Here is a 22,475-nt window from a genome sequence, read left to right on the forward strand (position 1 = left end):
AGTCTACAAACACAACAGAATGAGATGGGGGGAAAACAGAAGGATGGACTACAGTTATAGAATTGGGAAGAGTCATTTGGCCATCAATTTCAACCCATGCTCTTATAAGAATGCAAAGTATAGCCTTCCACTATTAAAGTTTTTTCTTCTTCTAACGTTCATTTGAAATCTGCCTTTCTCTGATTATCAATGAGCAACTGATATGCTTCAAACGTCTCTGTTTATAAATCTTTAAATCAAAGAGGATCCTTGGTGCTCTCTCAGCCTGGTGGTTTTCTTGCAAATGTTTCATTACCAAAAAAACCTAGGTAACATCATCAGTGCGTCTTACTTTAGACCAGAGGTATCACTAGAAAGCACTGATCCTTCCCAACATAGCACATCAAAAGATCTGAAGAATATCAGGATAGGATGTTTGATATATTCTCTTTACAATAAACATGATCAGATTATCGTCAGTAATATTTAGTGGGCTTCAGTAGGCAAGAACAGACCAGCATAAATACAACAGCATTTATTGACTCAAATTGGAACTGCGGAACAGCAGGCAAATCCCTGTAATTTATACTCTGGGCCCACTTGGGCCTTAACCAATCATAATACTTGAAAGAGCCTGCCCAAATATGAATGTTCTAAGTTTCCCCCCAAAACAGTTGAAGTTAACAGTTAGGGTCATCTAAAGGTTAGTTTCACTTTAGCAGGACTTAACACAATTATATAAATTCAATACATAAAGTCAGCCCCCAAAATCTAGAGCTGATACACTAGTGAGTTCAGGGGTGGACTTCAAAAATTTCAAGCAACAGGTTCTTTGCCCGTGACCATGGTGAGTGTGGCAAAGTCGGCCTCCTGCACCATGGGAGGGGGGCACGTTTTCGCCTTCCCCAGGCTTTGGAGGCTTTCCTCCAGCCTCTGGGAGGGCGAAAACTGCCTCCCCCAAGCTCCAGGAGGCCATTTTCCCCGTCCCCAAGCCTCCACATGGGCCCTGCACTTATCGCACATCCAAAATGGGCCTCATAGAGATTCCTGGGAGGGGCGTGGTGGGGTGAGAGGGACGTGGCAGGCAAGGCCAGCCACGGGTGGGATTTGGAGGTTCTCCGAACTGCCCATAACATTAGCTATGGGTTCTGTTAAGGCTTGTACTGAGGAGATGGGGACAGCTGATTGCAAAGAACGCGTTTATTTAACTTAACAGAACTGACAGGAACAAGCAACGGCAGAAGCCGTCTGACAGCTATTTATACATGTAGCTGTCAGACGGCGAACCAATAGGAATTGGGTATTTCTCCCGCCGGCTGGCAGGCGCGCCTGGACCAATCAGAGGGGCTTCTCTGAACGCCCTCTGCTGGTCAGGCACGCCAGTACATAACAGGTTCTCTCGAAGCCGGGCGAACCCGTAGCAACCTACCCCTGGGTGAGTTACAGTGACTTGGTGGTACAGTGCTCTCTAGCCAGTGGCCTCCAACCTTTTGGACACCAGGGACTGGTTCCATGGAGAGAGCTTTTTCTGCAGGGGGGACAGGGGTGTTGTTGTTTGTGTGCTGCCTGCATGGGGTTTTACTTGTTTTCACGGCCCGCTTGCTGGCATGTCATGGCCCGGTGCTGGTCCATGGACCAGAAGTGGGGGACATCTGCTCTAGTCAACAGATCAAATAGTAAAAACCTGCAGTGGATTTCTTTGATGGCTCCCTCCCACATAAACCCATGTCTTTCAGAAGCCTGATAAGAGTTAAGAAATACATTACCTGACAGTCATATCTTCTATTTCTTCTGCTTGATGTTAGCATCACACACATAAGGAACACATAAGTTGACAGTTCATCCTAGTCCTCCACAAAATTTAAGTAGGTGATAGGAAGGAAGGGCTGGACATATATGGTTTGCTGTTGATGTCTAGCCAAATATTGACCCAGGCAATATTTTAGAAGTCTTCTTTGCCCTGATCCACCCTCAGTATCCATTCACATATATGGAAAATATGAAGTGGCCGGATAAGTACGCGATAAGAGTCTTGAGGATGGAGGATGGAATGGCTGCCAGGGAATGCAGTGGTGTTGGGGGACAAGAAATATGGAGGGAGCTGAGATGAACACAACCTCTGTACTTAGTAGTGGTATTACACTCCACTCAGCGGTGGGATTCACTTATCTTCTCTACTGATTCGCAAATGTGAGCATGCTTGTGCGCTTGCTTCGCTCGCTCGCACTACGTCTGCACATGCACAGTGCTCATGCATTATGACAGGGGGCTGGGCGGAGCCTCCCACAGCCGCCACTACTGGTTCGCCCGAATCAGAGAAAACTGGCTGAATACCACCTCTGATTCTACCTCCTTGCACTCACCTTATTTACCTAGAGAGCAGATCTGTGGTAGCCCAGGTCTTAGACTGCTGCTTTTAAATGCCAAATCAGTCTGTAATAAGGCTTGCCTTGTTGCTGATTTGATTCTTGTAGAGAAGGCTGTTTTGGCTTGTATCACCAAAACCTGGCTGGGCCCAGAGGGAGGCATTGCTTTCTCAGAAAGGTGCCCAGGTGATTATCGAGCATGGCACTAGCCCACAGACTACAGCGTGAGGGAGGCTGTTGTGGTCAGAGAATATCTGGCAACCTCCAGCAGCATATCTGCAGAAGTCCCCAGTTGTGAGATCTTTTCCTTAGGTGGGGCTCGAAAGATCAGGTGGATTGCTGCTGCTATATCAATCTCCCTGCTGTGCAGCAGTTTCCATAACCAGGCTCCTGGACCTCACCACACCACCACTGGCAGTGGAGGTTCCCAAACTTATACTGTAGTTCTGAAAGACTTGAATCTGCTATCCCTGGGAGTGGGATCGGGATTGTTGTCATAAAGGGAGTGGGAAGTTATTGATTTCTGTATTAGGGTATTGTCTTTGTAAGCTGCCTGGAGTCACTGAGAATGAGTTGGGAGATCATATAAATTTTCCTGAAAAATACATACATACATACATACATACATACATACATACATACATACATACTCCCATCTGAGGAGGCAAAATGGCTCAGTGGTTAAAGAGCTTCTCAGCTGGAAAGCTGATAGTCTGGGTTCGAGACCCCAGCTCTGTGCAATGGGGTGAGCTCCTGTTACTTGCCTCAGTTCCTGTCCACCTAGCAGTTCAAAAGCATTCAAGTGCAAGTAGATAAATAGGTACCACTTGGGTGGGAAAGGTAACAGCACTCCATGCACCTCTGTGCATAGTTATGCTGGCCACATGATCACAGAATTGTCTTCAGAGTATGTTGGCTCCCTTGGCTAAAAAATGGAGATGAGCACTGCCCCCTAGAGTTGGACATGATGGGACAAGGAAAACATTATCTTCACCTTTAATTCCCATCTAGGGCCACAAATTCAGCCATAAGTTTTGAGCTTTTGACCACTAGATCTGAATGTGTGCATTCATATGTGCTGTTGAATCAGTGTTGATGCCTGGAGATTACCTGGACTAATCCCCTGTAGTTTTCTTGGCAAGATCTTTGGAAGTGATTTGCCATTGCCTCCTTCCTAGGGCTGAGAGAGAGAGAGAGACTGGTTCAAGGTCACCCAGCTGGCTTTGTATCTATGGCAGGACTAAAACTCACAGTCTCCTTGGTTTTTAACCTGAAAAAAAGATGCAGAACAGATCCTACAATACTTCTCCAAACTAGAAACCACCAGATTTTGCATGGCTCATCACTGATTCATCAGATCTCATCCTGACTTCAGTCTTCCACTTTATACTCTGGCTGACCTTACTCTACTAAGGAAGACCTGATTTGCTCCAGAGGTCACATCCAGGCAGTCCAATGATAGCTGATTAAGAACTGTGATTGATGTAAATGTACATTTGGGTTTACCTGCAAGAGCCTGCTACTACATGCTATCTCCTATGATAGATTCAGGGCATATCTCTCTCCTACTCTGCCAAGTTTAATATCTCTAATCTTCCTTTGACATCCTTTACATTAACCTTGAACATCTGCTTCCTAAATTGTCTTTGCATGACGGTTAATCCAGCCTCTGGTGGTGGAGTTTCCAAGTGTTCCTTTATTACAATGGGGTGGATCAGAGGTGGTATTCAGCAGGTTCTGGCCAGTTCTGGAGAACCAGTAGTGGAAATTTTGAGTAGTTTGGAGAACCGGTAAATACTACCTCTGACTGGCCCCGCCCCCATCTATTCTCTGCCTCCCAAGTCCCAGATGATCGGGAGGGAATGGGGATTTTGCAGTAACCTTTCCCTGGAGAGAGGAGGGAATGGAGATTTTACAGTATCCTTCCCCTGCTACGCCCACCAAGCCACACCCACCAAGCCATGTCATGACCACCAAGCCACGCCCACATAACTGGTAGTAAAAAAAATTGAATCCTACCACTGGGCTAGATCGGTCTTTTTATCCCATGTCAAGAACATGCTTGAAAGCCACTCCTATTGACCCCAAAAACACAGAAAGATTAGTGCAGAATTCCAGGTGACATTGGAAAGAACAGGGAGAGATAGGGGCTGAAAATCACCATCTTAGGAGGCTTTTCCCAGTTAACCCAATTCATTAATCTTACAATGAGATATCAAATGCTAACTTTCTTAGTATAAAATCAATACAGTTTGTCCTTGACTTACAGCCACAATTGAGCCCAAAATTTAAACAAGACGGTTGCTAAGTGAGTTTTTTCCCATTTTAAGGCCTTTCTTGCCACAATTGTTAAGCGAATCATTGCGGTTGTTCAATTAGTAGCGAATCTGGCTTCCTCACTGCTTTGCTTGACAGAAGGTACCCAAAAATGATCACATGACCTTGGGTCACAGCAATTGTCGTAAATATGAGTCATCTGGATTTTGATCATGTGGCCATGGAGAGGCTGCAATAGTTGTGTGGAAAATGGCCATGTCATTTTTTTCAGCTGTTGTAACTTCAGTCACTAAACCGACTTTTGTAAGTGGAGGTCTACATGTAGTAGTGATGGGAACACCACTAGCAACACTTTCCTTCTCAAGGATATTACATCCCACTATTATTTGAGCACAAAGAGGCAGCTTAAGAAAAAAAGAGAGAAATAAAATGAGAAAGAGAGAGAAAAAATAAGAGTTAATCACAGACCATTTTTACATGGCCTATCTGATTCTAAATGGGTCAAAATGTATTAAATTTTACCTACCTTTGTGGTATTAATATAAAGCTGGAAAGGTAACCTTGGACTAGTTGCTGCCTCTCAGCTAACCCACCTTGCAGGATTGGTGTTGTAGGAAAAATAGGAGTTGGAAGTACTATGTACACTGCGTTGAGCTGTACAAATTAAAAGTGGGATAGAAATCAGTCAAGTCAATAAATATATAATGAACAAGAAAGAAAAATACTCAGTAGTTTTTGTATACCATAGGAAAGCCGTGTTGGCGCAGTGGTTAGAGTGCAGTACTGCAGACTACTTCTGCTGCCTACCGCTGCCTGCAATTTGGCAGTTCTAATCTCACCAGGCTCAAGGTTGACTCAGCCTTCCATCCTTCCAAGTGGGTAAAACGAGGACTCAGATTGTTGGGGGCAACAGGCTGACTCTGTAAACCGCTTAGAGAGGGCTGTAAAGCACTGTGAAGCGGTATATAAATCAAAATGCTAAATGTTAAATGAAGTGAACATTTTTAAGACTACAGATAGTCCTCAGTTTACAACCATTCATTTAGTGACTGTTTGAAGTTACAATGGCACTGAAAAAAAGGGACAACCATTTTCCACAGTTACGACTGTTGCAACATTGTCACATGCTTCAGCATCCTATGGTTACATGATCATATGCTTACAAGAACAAAATTTGGACTCTTGGCACTTTGGACATCTTTTTTTTGACAAGTAAAGTCAATGGGGAAGCTAGATTCATTTAACAACTGTGTAAAACTGCAGTGATTCATTTAACAACTGTGGCAAGAAATGTAGGGCTCAGTTGTGATTGTAAATCAAGGGCTACCAGTTCTCTCTGTCTTTCTCTCTGTCTTTCTCTCTGTCTCTGTCTCTGTCTCTGTCTCTCTCTCTGTCTCTCTGTCTCTCTCTCTCTCTGTCTGTCTCTCTCTCTGTCTCTCTCTCTCTCTGTCTCTCTCTGTCTCTCTCTGCCTGTCTCTGTCTCTCTTTCTCTCCCCTTCTCCCTCTTCCTCTGCCTCTCTCCCTTCCTCCATTCAATGGCTCCAGGTATGTGATTTAGTGATATCACTAAGCAAGGGAAACTTTTCTGGGAATTAAGAGGAAGATAAGTTAATCAATGGTTTTAAAATGTGCCTCCAAAGTGCCCTGTATCTCCAGTGCAGTGTTTGAATCGGGTTGAGTCAAAGCTGGAGAAAGGTAATTTAGTCAAAGTCTCACAGCTGGGCCTTGGATGTTTGGGACTGACTTTATTAAGACTGACTCTTGAAATAGTCCAGGATTGTAGCTTAAAGAATAAAGAAATAGTTTATTCCATTTTAAATTCTGATTCTGGAAGATTCCGAATTTTGCAACAACTTTCTAGACATACACTTACTAATTTGGCCTCAATAAGTCATCCTTGCTCACTTGAAAAGGATTTTGAAATCTTCTAGACTGTAATGTCTAGACAAAACATTTGGAGAGGCTTGCCTTTGACTTGCCCAGGAGTTGAAGAGATATGTGGGAACAGAAAGCTCTGATGGCTAGTCCCTCATCAAAATTAAGCTAGCATGGGCCCACTCTCTGATTGCTGCCTGGGAATAGAAAAATCCAATATAAACTGTCCTGAACTCTCTCTCTGAGAAGAACAGGGTATAGTCTACGTCGTTGCTGAGTGCATTTTCGGAGAATCTGAACTAAGAACTGGAAAATCTTTCAAACCCTAAAACCGTCACACAATTGTCTGTGATGACCTAAGCACACAGAAGGAATAGAAGAAGCCGGAAATTTTGCAAGGCAGCTCAGACTCCTGATATTTTGTTACTCACGCCTAGAATTCATCAGGAGAGCTCGATCAAGAACACCAAAGTCTCAGGATATTTCAACATAGGCAATATTTAATCTGACATCCAGGAACCCTGTGTAGGTGACCCCTTACCTGGGCTAAGAAGGGTTTTCTTTTTTTTTCTAATCTGTTTAAAAAGTAATATATTATCTCTAGAACCCGTTGAGTCATAACGGATCTACGTGGGGCTTATTTAATGAAAACAGCACGATGGTTTTCTACTGAGTGCAGAGGTAGTTGCTGTATTTTAAATAGTTGAAAAAAACAAAAATAAAGTAGCATAAGGATAATCCAAGCATATGTACCCTGCCCGGAAATCTGTACTTTGAAACAACTGCTAAAACAATTCTTCATCAGATCATGATTCCAGCTTTAGATCTATGGTATCTATCAACTTAGCTGTATTATTATTATTATTATTATTATTATTATTATTATTATTAGTAGTAGTAGTAGTAGTAGTAGTAGTAGTAGTAGTAGTAGTAGTAGTAGTAATTTATGAAGCTTGAGTCCATTCCAAGTAACAATTTGAGTAACATCTCAGAGAAGCCTAAGCCTCCCTAATTCACACAAAGATAGTTGACAAAAGAGGAACACACTCAGACTTGCAGGATTCTTTCCCTATAGTTGTTCCAATCAAAATACAGGCAGTCCTTCGCCTTACAACCATTTGTTTAGTAACCATTCAAAGTTAAAAACCAGCAGTGACATAGGATTTTCACAATTACAACTGCAATAACATCATTGTTGCAGCATCCCCGCAGTCAATTGGACCGGTGGTGGGATTCAAATAATTTAACAAGCGGTTCACCAAGAGTCAGGTTGGCTGTCGTGGGAGGCGTGGCCCATCCCTGTCCTCCAGCTCCATGACGAATGGGGGGCAATCCTCCCACGATGGCCAACCTGACCCTGGGTGAACCGGTTGTTAAATCCCCCCCCCCTTATTAAAGTGGATCCTGGACACTTCACTGCACCACAATGGAGAAACAGGAAACGGACTGGCCGGCATGAGAGAAGGAGGAAAGCGGCCTTCTCCTTCCCTTGCGCCGGCCACTCGGTTGCCCATTTCTCCATTGCAGTGCAGTGCAGCACCCAGGATCCACTTTATAGTGGTGTGTGTGTGTGTGTGTGTGTAATTTAACAACTGGTTTGCCTGAACTGGTGTGAACCGGCTGAATCCCTCCACTGATTTGGACATTTGACAACTTGCATGGTGGTAGTTAGCCAGTTCTTTTGGTCAACCTGTGTCAAACCTCGGGTATTTATTCTCCCTAGATTGGGAGAACAAATAACCTTCTGGAAGAAGACAATGGCAATTTACGTTTGCATTGCCACCATGGAAATGTCATTATTGTATCTATGTTGTCAGCAGGGGTCAGGCTTGACTTGAGAGAATCTTTACCGGTAACATCACCTGTTACATCACCTGATATAACATTCTAAATTCCTCTATAAGCCTCTTTTAAATATATTTCTTTGTCAATGCCAGAATTCTTGTTTGTCTACGATATGTCTTCCCTCTCACACTTGACCTGTTAGCAAGCGCCCTTAAGGTTTCTTGCCATATAGTATTTCAGAAAGATTTCTGGACATTCTTTTTATATACCTAAAATCGGTCCTGAAACATTCATTTCTTTGTTTTCAAATTCTGCCATCTGCTGTTGAATTGGAGAATACACAGAGAATATCTCATCGACAAATCAAACCAGCCTTCCTCAATATAGCGTTCTTCTTAACCAGGTGGTCTTACTATTATCTGGTGAAAGAGAAGAGATGTTTTTCAGTATGTTAAGATTTTGCTCAAAGATGAAAATTCTAAAATTATAGAGGCAACGATCAGATTTTTTTCAGTGGGTATAAAAACAAAGTCTTTGGTTACACAATCCATAGCATTTTAAAAAAACATTTTGTGTAATAGTTATCAATTATTTTACTGGTTAGACTGCTCTAATGCCAAAGTTTAGATTATATTTGGGCCCTTTGGATGTAAATAAATTTATTATAAAGTCAAGTAAAAAAATATCTTCCAATTAGGGTTCGCCCTTCTCCCTCTTTCTTTTATGTGCAGTAGGAAAAGAGTAAGAATATAAATATATATCCATATAAATCCAAATAAACAGAAACAGTAAGAAATAGGGGGAACCCCTCCATCATGAGGATAAGTCACATAAAGCAGGAGTCTCCAATCTTGGCAACTTTAAGCCTGGAGAACTTCAACTCCCAGAATTCCCCAGCCAGCTGGCTGGGGAATTCTGGGAGTTGAAGTCCTTCAGGCTTAAAGTTGCCAAGGTTGAATACCCCTGACATAAAGGGAAAAACATCTAGACTTCTAATAAAATTCTGCCAATGACAAAGATGAATACATAATACTTCAGCAAGCATGGCTCGGTGTTGTGCTATTCAAGAAGATTTAAGACTTTTACAATGTCTAAAAATATTTTACCAGGACAAGATTTGGGAAATCTGAATCAAATGTTTTATTGCTACAATGCATTTGCAATCAAGAATAGCATCACTGTTTTCATGGGGATGAAAACACCATAGCATAATTATGCTATAGTCAGAATTTCATTCTCAGTCTGAGCACATTTCATGTCAGAATCATCCTATTAAAATATAACAAGATACTACAGTCCTACTCAATGGTAAAATCTAAATTTGTTTGCCACTGTGGGCGTGGCTTGGTGGGGGGTATCATGTGACTGGGTAGGTATGGCCAACTTTCTTTTTTTAAAGCATTTTTTTCCTGTCGGTTCGGGAGAATAGGCAGGAAAAAAAATGCTTTAAAAAGGGGGGGGCAAGCTTCCAATGATGTGCGGCTCACAGCTGAGCCGTGTGATCCTTGGAAGCTTTTTTTTTTTTTTTTTACTACCGGTCCATAGAAAAAATGACAACTGAACCGGCCCAAACCGGGAGGATTTCACTCCTGGTCCTACTGTATTCTTCAATAGAATTAATTAAAGAAGGGAAGGATGATGAATGGTTATAAAAAGTAGTCACAACTTATTTTATGGAACCTCCTGCATCATCTCCAAAACCTTGACAGCCATCATGTAGTAGGCAAACTATTTAATGGGTGTTTTGCTTTAACTTACTTTGTCATGCTCCATTCACAGTGTTGCGTTTTCCTGTTTCTTTCTCCATCAGAGCAAAGTTTTTCAATCAAATCTCAAATCTAATCCTGGGATGAAAGAGTTCCAGATAATCTGTTTCAGCCCATAATGCCTAAACCTGACCTATCACTATTTTTTTAAGACTTTATAAAAAAAAAAACCATATTTGCAGCTGGTCCACAGTTATTATAATTTGCCATTACCATAGTTTTCCTTAAGACTAGACTATATATTTATCTCAGGGGTGGGGAACTCTAATCCTTTAATACTTCCAGTTAATGTGGCTAACTAATAACTAACTAATAAGGGATAATGGGGGTTGTATCTCAACAACATCTAGAGGGCCACAGTTTTCCCATCCCTGGTCTAGAAAATGTCATTAAGTCCGGTTTCAGCAGAAATTAAATGAAATCAGCCATCTCAGGTTAACAAAGAAAGACTAGAGATTTACTGCCGCTAGCATTCAGGTGTGTTAGCAAATCAAAAGATTAAAAAAAAAAAACCCCACTCTATTTATCCTTGAGTGTAAATGCAAATAAAGTTCATATATCTGATTCTGGAAAAAAAAATCCCAATTCAGGGGGATGTGCATGAATTGTCATTTTTTTCCTAATGCACTAGACACGTCTACAGTTTACACATTAATGACTGTGTGTTGTGTTATTTTGAGGAGGCAGCACATTTACACTTATACAAGCTGTATACGCACTACTTTACATTGTAGCCAAGTGTCATTTCTTCAGTGTTGTCACATGACAAGAGATACTTAAATATTTTCAAAATGTGAGGGGGGTCTTCTATAAGTGATTATAGTATATCACTTCCAGAAACTATATTGTTGATTCTGGTTATAATTAAGTGCTAAGCTTCACATTCAGAAAGCAAGTCCTCCTGTACTACTTTAGAATATAGCAGTTTAGTATACTAGATAAAATTAGAATGAAAAAAAATATTTTAAGTAGATTTTTTTTTTTTGCAGTGGGGAAGTTATTACATAACCACTTGTTCTTCGCTTAAACTCATGGGCTTTCAAGGCAGCTTTGGGGTTAAAAAAAATATTGAGATACACTTGCATGCCCTGGGGTCTATTATCTCATTTCAACTTAGTCAGTTAAAACCTAACACAGGTAAATAAGATGTTATTGCATAGATAAATCTCTGTTGCAAATCTGTGAATACATATTGTCCCTTACTTTCTCTATTCACTACATAATTGTATATACTCCTCTTATATAGTGTATCATGCTATTCAGATTTTCTGAATAGCTTGCTTTCTTACACATTTCTTCTCCAGTTAGAGGGAGAAGACCTGTTTTATAATTTTACAATAAATTGTCTTTGCTGGTAATTATCCCTTCGGGGCATGTCAGCAATCTTGTGTTAGACTAGGACTCACTTTACTAATTAACACAGCAGGGCCCTCGGTTTTTTGCTCCTTTTTTTCCTGTGGGAATTGCTATTATGTTCCCACTTATGAGTTATTAGGTGCAGGAAAGAATGACCCCATGCATTATTGATCGTTTGTTCAAACCAAACCCTCAGAGGAATGCTTGAACAAGCTGGATATGTTTAGCCTGCAGGTTAAGGAGACATACCATAGAGGCAAAAAACTATCCTGCAGAAAAGAAATGACCAATGTGAAGGTCCAAGTCCTCATGTTCCTTCCCAAAGCCTGGAAGCCTATCCAAAAGTTATTGCTGATTTTAAAAAAGAATGACAGAAGGTAAAAATAATTGAATACAGTAGAACCTCTGGTCACGAACGCTTCTGATCAGGACCAAATCGAGTTTTTATGTACCATGTTTTTTGGAGTATAAGATGCACCTTTCCCTCCTAAAAAAGCATGGAAATGTTGGTGCATCATATACACCAAAAAGAGCCATTTTTTGCCTCCTGAAGCCCCACCCCTGCATCCCATTTTTTGCGAAAAACACGCCGTTTTTCGCAAAAACGGAGGCGTTTTTGCCTTCCCCCAGCCCCCAGAAGCACTCTGCAGGCTTCAGCAAGGCTGGGGGGAAGGCAAAAACGCCCCCATTTTTTAGAAAAACAGGCAGAAAATGGGCCATTTTCGCAAAATTTGGGGCATTTTTGCCTTCCCCTCAGCCCTGCTGAAGCCTGCAAAGTGCTCCTGGGGGCTCGGGAGGACAAAAACTTTTTTTTCTTACTTACCTCTTTGAAATCTTAGTACGTCTTATACACCGGTGTGTCTTATAGTCCGAAGAATATAGTAACCACCAAGTTTCCTGTTGTTTGTTTACAAACAATAGTGACCCATGTGTGGCTGCTGCATTAATTTTGGTTAGGGTTGGGTCACAACCAAATCGGGTTGCAACCAAAGTTATGGACCGAATTATGGTCGTGACCAGAGGTTCTACTGTATTAATTTAACTGTTTTGACCTGACCCAACTTTTTAGTCCTAACTGCGTAAACCCTTATGTGACAATCCAGATAAAATGCTAAAGATTATGGCTTTCTACAGAAAGTTGTGAAATGCAGCAGAGATGTTCCCCGGAATGCACAGTTTATTTTTTCCCCCCATGATAGCCAGGCTGCATTGTCAACTCATGAAAGGAAACAAAGTTATTTCATACGACATTGAAGTCCAGAAAAAGTCTAAGAGGCAAATGATTGAGTTCTCCATCAAATATTTAGCTGCTTTTATTTGGGAGGGAGGGAGGTGGCCAGCCCTTCATTGGACAAAGCCAGTTTCTTTATTGCTCTGATAAAGGGAAGAAGCATCAGAAAGAAGACAAGCTAAGCAAGCTGAAATCAGAGTTGACAGACTTTATGAGGTGTCTGTTGTGAAGTTCAGACTAAATATCTAACAGCTAATAATGAATGGGAAGCAAGTTTAAAAGTGTAATAGCTATGGAGCTTCATGAAATCCATCTTAGCCATCAGTCACTCTTTTCAGAGCCCTTGTTACCAAAGAGATGCATTTCACTTGTCAAATAATATTGCAAAGACTAAAAAAAAGTTTGAGTATCATCATGGCCCAGGAGATGAAATATCACCTGTGTTCAAAATTTCATGTTCATCTGATAAAATCTGCTTCAGACTGATTGGCAGGACATTAAAAGAAAACTCCACGACTCCGGGCTCAACCTGTCCTGATGAAAAGACATTAAAGATAAGAGGTGATAAACCAACACTAAGATGATGCTTAGGCGGAGGGGAAATAAGCCCTTTGGTTTGATGTTGCTCCAAATGAAATAATTCCGTCAAAGGTTCTTCTTTTCCTTTCTGAGTTTTCAACCCTAGTCTTTAGGGTTACCCTAAAGCAGAGAGGGCTCCAGACAGTCTCATGCTGGGGGGTTTGTACCTTGGCAGGTTTACCTTGCATTGACACCATTTGTAATTTGCAAGCACACAGATGTTTAGGTGTTAGAGAAGGCGCTCTGATAGTTACTGATGGTTTTGAACAACCCAACTGCATTTTTCTAGTGAAACTCCTGTAATTCTGATTCTCCCCACTCTCAATGCATAGACATAAAAAAAAAACAGATGGCTATGAGAGAAAGATAGTATTAGGGCAGCTTACCTTGACCCAATGGGGAAATGTAACTCCCAATATCCTGATCAATGGTGAAGAGTGTATGGCATTGTAGTTTAGCAACTTCTGTAGGCACATCCATGCTATAGATCAAGGAAAGATGAACGCAGGTTTCATGGACTGGGAAGATTATAATTTATTAAATTTTTGCACTTCCAGATTTCCCTTTCTTTAAACCCACCTCAGTCAAGGAAGCTCCCCGGATGATTTTTGGCCAGTCATCATCCCTCAGCCCAACTTACTGCACGCAGTTATTACTGTAAGGAAATGTTTAATAAAGTGAATAAATGTTGCTCCTGAAGGAAAGATTGAACATGATATCTAAAAAAAGCAATACACATTAGAGAAAAATAAACATTGGAAAGCACAATAGCATCTTTGGGCATTATTATTTTTTACAGATGACAAATGATCTTGGAAATATATATGTTTAATGCTTGTGGGAATGCATGGATATGGTTCTATGGTTAGAACAAGAATGCTGGGCTAACATGGCACATTCTGCTTGTTGTTCGCTGCACTTCAATGTATTCTCAGCATGCAGGAGCAATTAGGAGAATGTGTACCTATCCCACTCATTCCTTTTGCCACATATTATGCATTGCTTCTTTCATTTTATTTGCAGCTATTCTGCTATCTTTACCTCACAATGAAAGGATCTAATAAATCAGAGTCACAAGAGGGTATTGAAAACCTGTTCTAAGCACTGACAAATATTCTACTTTTGAAAAAGGACGAATATTTTTCACCTCTGCTCTAAGTTGAAGAAGCACTTGCATGTAAATATAATGCCCCAAGCTGGGTGCAGTTGCAGTCAGTGGCAGACTAGGAAGTACCCCACCATAGCTGTGGCTTAGGCCTGCATTCAAACATCTGCAAAACACTAGCAAAATTAGCTTTATATTGCTTGCATACATATATTTTAAATGTTTTCCATTGCCCTTATCAACATCTCAGGAACAGAAAAATAAATCGTGTCTATTAACATTTGGTGGTGCAGGTTTGCTTATAAAACACTTTGAAGATAATCTGACTCTGAAAGATGTAGACAACATGTTAGATTGGGTGATGGATAGGCACACACAGGCTTAGCAGTAACAACAGCTCTTTATTAAGTACAACAAGTGAGAACAATCCAGCGAAGATTGGATTCTCTCTGCCTGACGATTGGAGGCCAGATGGCAAGCCTGATTCCCCGAGTTGCTAGGAAGGTCTCAAATTGCATGGCCGTAATTTGGGGCCCGTTATCAGAGACCAAGATGTCGGGTAGGCCGTGTGTGGAGAAAAGTCTCCATAGCACCTTGATGACCACTTCTGCCGTACTGGAGGTCATCAGGACTACCTCTAACCATTTCGAGTAGGCGTCCTCTGCAGCTAGCACAAGGCGGGAGACCCGGTTTGAATTTGCCCGCCAGCTGGGCGCAGCTACTGCGCATGCGGCAGCTGTCATCTTCTTCGCCTTCTGAGCTCTCAGGCTCTGCAGCCTCGCGATGTACGCGTGTACTCTTTCATGTGTCTTGTGGAGCGCTTTGGCGCTGCAGAGTCTCAGTAGATTTGACAGCTGATTTGGACACCCTGGCTTTGCCCAAGCCAAACTGCAGAGTGAAGTTAGATTTAGCGAGTAACCTCCTCTGTAGGTTAATGTCCCGTATGCCGCAAATTATGTGGTCCAGAATCAGCTCGTCCAGGTCTCGGAATTTGCAGTACACTGTGGCCTTGCGAAGCACCACATCGTACTCATTAATCGACTCTCCCTCTTTCTGGTTCCTGATGTTAAACTCATGCCGGCAAACGTGCCTGGATGGCTTGGGGGCATAGTAGGTCCTTAGTGTCTGCTGAAGCACAGACCATTGTAGTGGTGATTGTAGTGGTGTCAGCTCAGAGAGGTCTTTCGCCATCTCAAACACTTCCCGGCCACAGTATCCGAGGAACATGTTCTTCTTGTGACCTTCAAAAAGGCCCATGAGGTTGTTTGCCTTGAGGAAGCAGTCAAATCATAGCATGTACGAGTCCCAGTGCTCGGTGACTAGGTCATATGGAGTCAGTAGGGCGTGCATGGCCATTTTGTGTTCTGAGGGCGTTTTGAGTTTGCCGCTCAAAAATGGCTGCTCGAAGCCGCACTGAGCTCCGGGCTGGATGTACTTGCTGGATTGTTATGCTCTTTTTGGTTCGCCTAGTTGTTAGATTGGGTAATGGATAGGCACACACAGGCTTAATGGTAACAATAGCTCTTTATTAAGTACAACAAGTGAGAACAATCCAGCGAAGGTTGAGTCTGACAGCAGCCCTTTTATAGGGAGCTGTCAGACCCTTTGACCAATAGGATTAAACCTCTGTTCCCACCGGAACAGAGGACCTTGGTGGAAACCACTGTAGTTAGAACAAGTATCTAACACAACAAGTGTAAGAATTGAAAGACAGGATATAATCCTTAGAATAAATCTGACTTGGGAATTATTTTACAGTTCAAAAGATATAATGCCTAGCACTCTGGAATGCATGTTCACAAAGGAAAAATTTATGCTTATTAATTTAGGAAAGCTTTCCCTTACTCGGTCTTTCTAGGCCTCTGGAAACAGATTTTTTAAAAGACGATCATATGTTCAACAGCGGAAGTTCAAAGACTTTATAGTTGCAGAGGGAGGAATATAAATTGAAGAAAGTGGAAGATGGTAATAATACTGTTCATTCTGCTAGCACTGCAGATCAATTTATTTTCATGTGCACAAAGTAATTACATCTGGTTTTTATTTTAGTAGCCCTTCCTGTAGCATTGACTCTTGTTATTCTCCAAGTACACTTTTAACACAATATAATCCTAAACTGCAGTCAGGTATGCCTTCCTGTAATCATCCCCCTATGTATTTCTTTTGTGTCCATGTTATTGTTCCATTGTTCACCCTTTCTTCCATCTCTCTTTTTAAAATATGTTTGCAGAGGCAAGGTTCTGCTTCAATTTTATATAGCTGTGGCTTTCTAATGTACTGATGCTCGCTGAACATAATATATCTTACAGTATCACTTCCAAACAAAAAAAATTCCAATCCTTGTATAATAAAAAGAGCCCTTGGCTTTTATAGGTTGTATAGCCAGTGATGGTATTTCTTTGGTTAATTTTATTCAGATGTGGTATTCAAGATGGTTTGGATCAGTTCGCCTGAACAGGTAGTGGAAATCACGGGTGGGCCCGTCCCAGCTCTATGCCATGCCTCTAGGCACGTTTTCAAGCCATGTGCATGCATGCAAGCTGCATGCATAAGCAAAACGCATGCACGGACGGCATGTGCATGCGTCAATGGGACACGTTTGAGCGAAGTGAGGAAAAGTAAGTGAATACCACCCCTGATTTTATTCCTGCTTCATTGTCAACTAATACTCCAAATATTGCATGAAAGATGAAAGGACCTCTCTTTAGAATAGAATTAGGAAACAACACACCGTCATTCATTAGCTGTAGGTCAGGGGTGTCCAAACTTGGGAACTTTAAGATTTGTGGACTTCAACTTTACTTTACTTTACTTTATTTTGGACTTTTATACCGCCCCCTCTCCCAAAAGGGACTCGGCTGGCTGGGGAATTCTGGGAGTTGAAGTCCACAAGTCTTAAAGTTCCCAAGTTTGGACACCCCTGCTGTAGGTGATCCCTTTCTGGATTCCATGACGGCATGAAACCTGAGAAATATATTTTATTGATACCAGAGATGTGCATCCCTTTTTCTAAAAAAGGATCAGATTTCAAATGTGTTGTCGGTTGCAAGATACTGCATCGAAGCTACTAAAGTGTAAGGAATGAATTGGGTGAGGCAAGAACCTACAGCTTGGAGGCTATCAATATTAGGTCACCACAGATGGTGTGCCTCTCAAAACCAGGGGGAAAAAAACACCAGCCAAATATCTGTTGATTCAGAAAAGCAGGAACAAAAGGCTGTGAATCAAAACTCTAAAGTAGGTTTGCATGCACATGCTTGTCAGAGAGAGGGGGTGGAGGGAGAGAGGGAGGGAGAGAGAGAGCTAGACTGTCATACTGTGGAGAAGTAAGAATTTCAGTTGTGTCAATGCCCTCTGGGCCATGGCTCATTCGGAACTAGGCCATGGAAGCAGTGGGCAAGTACACTTGCAGCTCCATTTGCACGAACAGTGGTAATCCACTGCTGACGCAAATGGAGCTGCGTGTGCACACTTACCCACTATTCACACGGAACCAGAGGTTTGGACTGGTTCCGTCATCTTGATTTCCGGTTCTGCGCATGGGCAGAACAATTGTAATTGCACAAATTCCCTTTTTTTAACGCTTTGCGCATGCACAGACCTATTTTTGTGCAAATGTGCATGTGTGTGGAGTGTGCGTCTCGTGTGTGCACACAAACCGGCAGTAATGCCGGGAGCAACCCACCCCTGCATGGAACCATCCCCCCTCCCCTCCCAACGGTCCACAAAGCCAGAAAAGATCGGGACCGCTGATGTAGTGGAACCCAGTGAAGACATAAATGCTGTTAAAAATTGCAGATTTTTAGATAGCCCCAGCTGGGAATCCCGGCTGAGGATGTCCTTCTAAAATATACTATATAAATTTGTTGCTTAGTTGGTGCTCTTGCCCAGATTTTGTGCCAAATTTATATTAAAGGGATTCTACAAAGCACAATGTAGCATAATCAAGAATTGGTTTAAAAGAGGTAAGAGGATGATGTGGCATAATTTTAAAAAATGATAATGTATTATAAATGAAGAAAAAGGCTTTCTCCTGTGTCCCCAAAGAGGATACAGAATTCCTTTGGAGTTAGAACTTCCTGCTTCTAGAATGTGCATTAGGAAGACTAATGTGATGTTTTAAAATTTTTCTTAACCATCATGTTGTTTCTTTCAGTGTTATACTATTGATTTTTGAAAAAGTTTAAAGGGTGTTAAAATGTTTTCACAATAAAGTAACCATAGTCACTCCCAGTCAGTATGACTTAGAAAGGCATTTTTATAAGCAACAGATGTGACAGAGGGTGGAGATCTAAAATTTATAATATCTTGGTGCCAGCAGACAGCTGATTTCATCTGACCTAGAAACCTAACCTGGTGGGGCCCATTAAGTATCTAGATGGGAGAAAACCGGGAAATCCCAAGGCTATAGGATAGACTAAGAAATCAAAACAGACTTTCCACAAGACTTATCTTCTGCTTTATTGCCAGGAACACAACATGGATGTTGAACTAGACTTGAAAGAGGCATTACATTTGCTTTCTTCAATAGATCACTAATAGATGACTTTACAGATGAGAATCACCAGGTGGACAACACTGAAATCAAACTGATTTCCTCTGCAAGCAACAATGAATAAGCTTTTTTTTCAATCAGCAAAAACAAAAAAAGCTAGGAGCAGATGGTGACTCAGACCCCAAATTCTTTCTTGCAAAATTATAACATCAAATGAGAACATAATTGAAACTAGCTGACTAACAGGCCTCATTTTATAATTCAGTGAAGGTAAAGAATAGATTTAATAGATTAGATCTGATAAATAGCATGCCTGAAGAACTCTGGATTGAAAAATGGCCATGATAAAAAACCAAGAAGGCAAAAAGGTTCTAACGGGGAGAGAAGATAGATATGGTGTGAATATAAAAAACACTGAACAAAAATATTCCCAGATTCATGATAAATGTCTGATTACTAAGTAGAGCCAGACATTCTGGAAAATGACATTAAACAGCCTTAGGAAATAGTATTATAGTATTAATATCGGCTCTGCCTGGTGTCAGTTTTACTCTCTTCATAATTACAGTTGATCATCAGTATTTCTCTCTAAGTATAATAATTGAATGGTAGTTCTAATTTTTTTCAACTGTAATTGGAAAACAGAAAAGTGAAATCCTTGTTTTAAGTATACTTTGCTAAGAATTTTTAATTGCAACAGCAAAATCTAATACAAATTTAACTTATGGAAAAAGAAGAGGTGGAAAAATTAAAAATGCAAGAAAAAAAGGAAAAGAATATAATAAAGAAAAAGAAAAATATGTAAAGAAATGACTTGCAACCCTGATCACAAGTATAAACAAATTCAATAACTCTTCAACCACCACAAAGTTAAACAGATATCTCTTCATCTGATATTCTATCCCTTATATATAAGCAAATCAATAAAACATCAAATTTTCAATTCTAGTGTCAGTATAAAATCCCAGAACATTGCAAAAAATGTGTCTTATTTTAAGCTTGATCAGATAAACCAACTGTCAGGCCTGCAGTCATATTCCTTTTAGGATCTTGGCCTGCCACACTTACTCTCTTTCTTTACTATGCTGTTTCATTAGTGGGGAATTGGGAGGGGGAATAGTAAGGAGTAGAATGTTGTTGTCAAAATAAAATATTCCTTTCTAGAAGCCCCATGTCATTCTTTGTCTCCAAACCTCTGCACTTGACCGGAACTAGATGGGTGGAAATGCCAGCGGGGCAGCGGAAGATTGGACCATGTGATGGATTTGGGGATGTGGAAACAAGATCATAAACTTTCAACTGGGTGGGAAACCCCGGAAGCTTTCAGATTCGGGTTTCCACAGATTGTACCAACATGTCTCTCTTATTAAATTGGAACTTTGATGAAAGCTATGCCTTGGACCATTGGTGGGTTCCGGATTCCGTTCCAATTGGTATGGTTGGAATGGCCCTGGCGTCACCCACATGCCCGCGCATGGCGCGCACATGCATTGTAGCTGGAAACGATTCTTCCGCAAGCCTCTGCGATGCTCCAGCTGCTCAGCGGAGGGTTTCGCAGGCGCTGTATGTGCCGTGCATGTGCACAGAAGCGCTGACAGCTTTAAAACATGATAAGGAGTGCGGGCAGGGGGGGGCCCTCCGGAGCACCGTATTGGAACGGTATCCGGTGATCCTGGCTGCTTCCAGTACGTCTGTACCGGGGCGTACCGCCTGCAACCCACCACTGCCTTGGACTCTATTCTGGATGATATTTGGAATGCTGACACCAACTTTATATTCCTTCCCTTTACTTCTAACAGTTTTGATCTTTAATTCAATAAAACATTGTCATGGGGTTTGATTTTTCTTCAATTCTTCTTTATCCTATCACACAGATTTCTTCTTTCCTCCTTTACTATTGTGAAAAAATTATAATTCCCATATTAGTTTGCACTCAATACACTCCCAGTCAATTCCTACAACCAGATGAGAGCAAAAACACTCAGTTCAGGTAGCAACAACATCAACAAACTACAAAAGGGTTAACTGGCAAAATAGGATAAAAGGAAATAGCAGTGAGTGAGTAAGGAATAGGCAATAGGCAATAATGTACATGGTTTATATAGCTAGATTGCTAAAAGAAAACCACAGAGCTTTCCTGGGCCACTGGAATAATACAATGAGTAATTAGCATAAACAGTTCTAAAGAGAGTGGTTTTTTTGGCTATTCCAGCTTTAACCCTTTCATACATATAGCAGAGTAGAGACACGTGTGTGTGTGTGTGTGTGTGTGTGTGTGTAAAATAGCATCTGTTCTGCCTCTTCTGCACTATTAAAAAGATTGTGGTGAAAAGGGACTGATATATTTGGCAACTGGATGAAAGTTAATGGGATTAGGTAGCTATTTGTTTGGGGAATTCTTCATGGATTGAAGATTTAAGCAAACCTCACTTCTTAATCATTTTCAGTTTTACTTTTCTTTCATTTTCAATTTTTTTTTAAGATTGGGAACCTTCAGTATGGCAAGTTTTATTGTATTCATTGGTTGTGTTTTTTCTTTTAATCCTTTAAGAAAGAAAAAAATTACAAGTTTAAGTATTTTTAAAAATGTTTTGGGGAATATATAGCAAAAATGGTTCCAATGTTAATTTTTAAAAGTTTTAAATGTATTAAGGGTTTAGATAGACTTGAATTAAAACTTTGGAGTTAATTAAAAATTCTTCTCATGGGATACTTTCTATGTTTACATTTGAATAACTGACGAAGTAACTTTGAAAGTTCATCACTAGAGGGCACCAGAAGAAAATGGATCGACAGAAATTTATCTATGGTTTTGAGGCACAAAATATAATTGGAAAGTTAAATGCCATAATACATAAACTGGTTGGTATTATGGAAGAGAAACAACATTTTACCAAATAAAGCTGAAATTGAACTAAATGTGAATTTAAAAATAAATAAGCAGATAGAAAAAGATGATACACGAAAAGATGAACTGTTGGATATGCAAGTCAAATTGGCTGATGTTTTAACAATTTAAAGGGATATAAAGGTAAACATAACTGCTAGTTATTCCTGACTCTAGGGGGCGGTGCTCATCTCCGTTTCAAAGCTGAAGAGCCAGCGCTGTCCAAAGACATCTCTGTGGTCATGTGGCCGGCATGACTAAATGCAGAAGGCATACGGAATGCTGTTACCTTCCCACCAAAGGTGGTTCCTATTTTTCTACTTGCATTTTTAAATGCTTTTGAACTGCTAGATTGGCAGAAGCTGGGACAAGTAACGGGAGCTCACTCCATTACGCAGCGTTAGGTATTCGAACCACAGAACTGCTAACCATTCTGATCGACAAGCTCAGCATCTTCGCCACTGAGCCACTATGTCCCTATTAAAAGGATATACAAATATACAAATTCTAAACCAGAAGATTGATGAAAATAACTTTTTATTTGCAAAGTGATTTGATAAAGCTTTTAATGATTTGGGGAAAAGAGACCATGAAAATAGGAAAAGTGACATGGATAACCTCTCCATATTGGATCTACAAAAGGGGCTTCTTAAAGTTGCCAAAGATTTTGTGAGAGAAAACAAAAAGAGCATAAAAAGAAAAGTTTGGATACTATCTGAGGAGACTAGATTGTCCTGAGAAAGGGGAAAAATACAGAATTAGTTTACTTGATCA

The sequence above is a fragment of the Natrix helvetica genome (genome assembly GCF_964273705.1).
Source record: "Natrix helvetica genome assembly, chromosome: 2".
Taxonomy (NCBI): Eukaryota; Metazoa; Chordata; class Lepidosauria; order Squamata; family Natricidae; genus Natrix; species Natrix helvetica.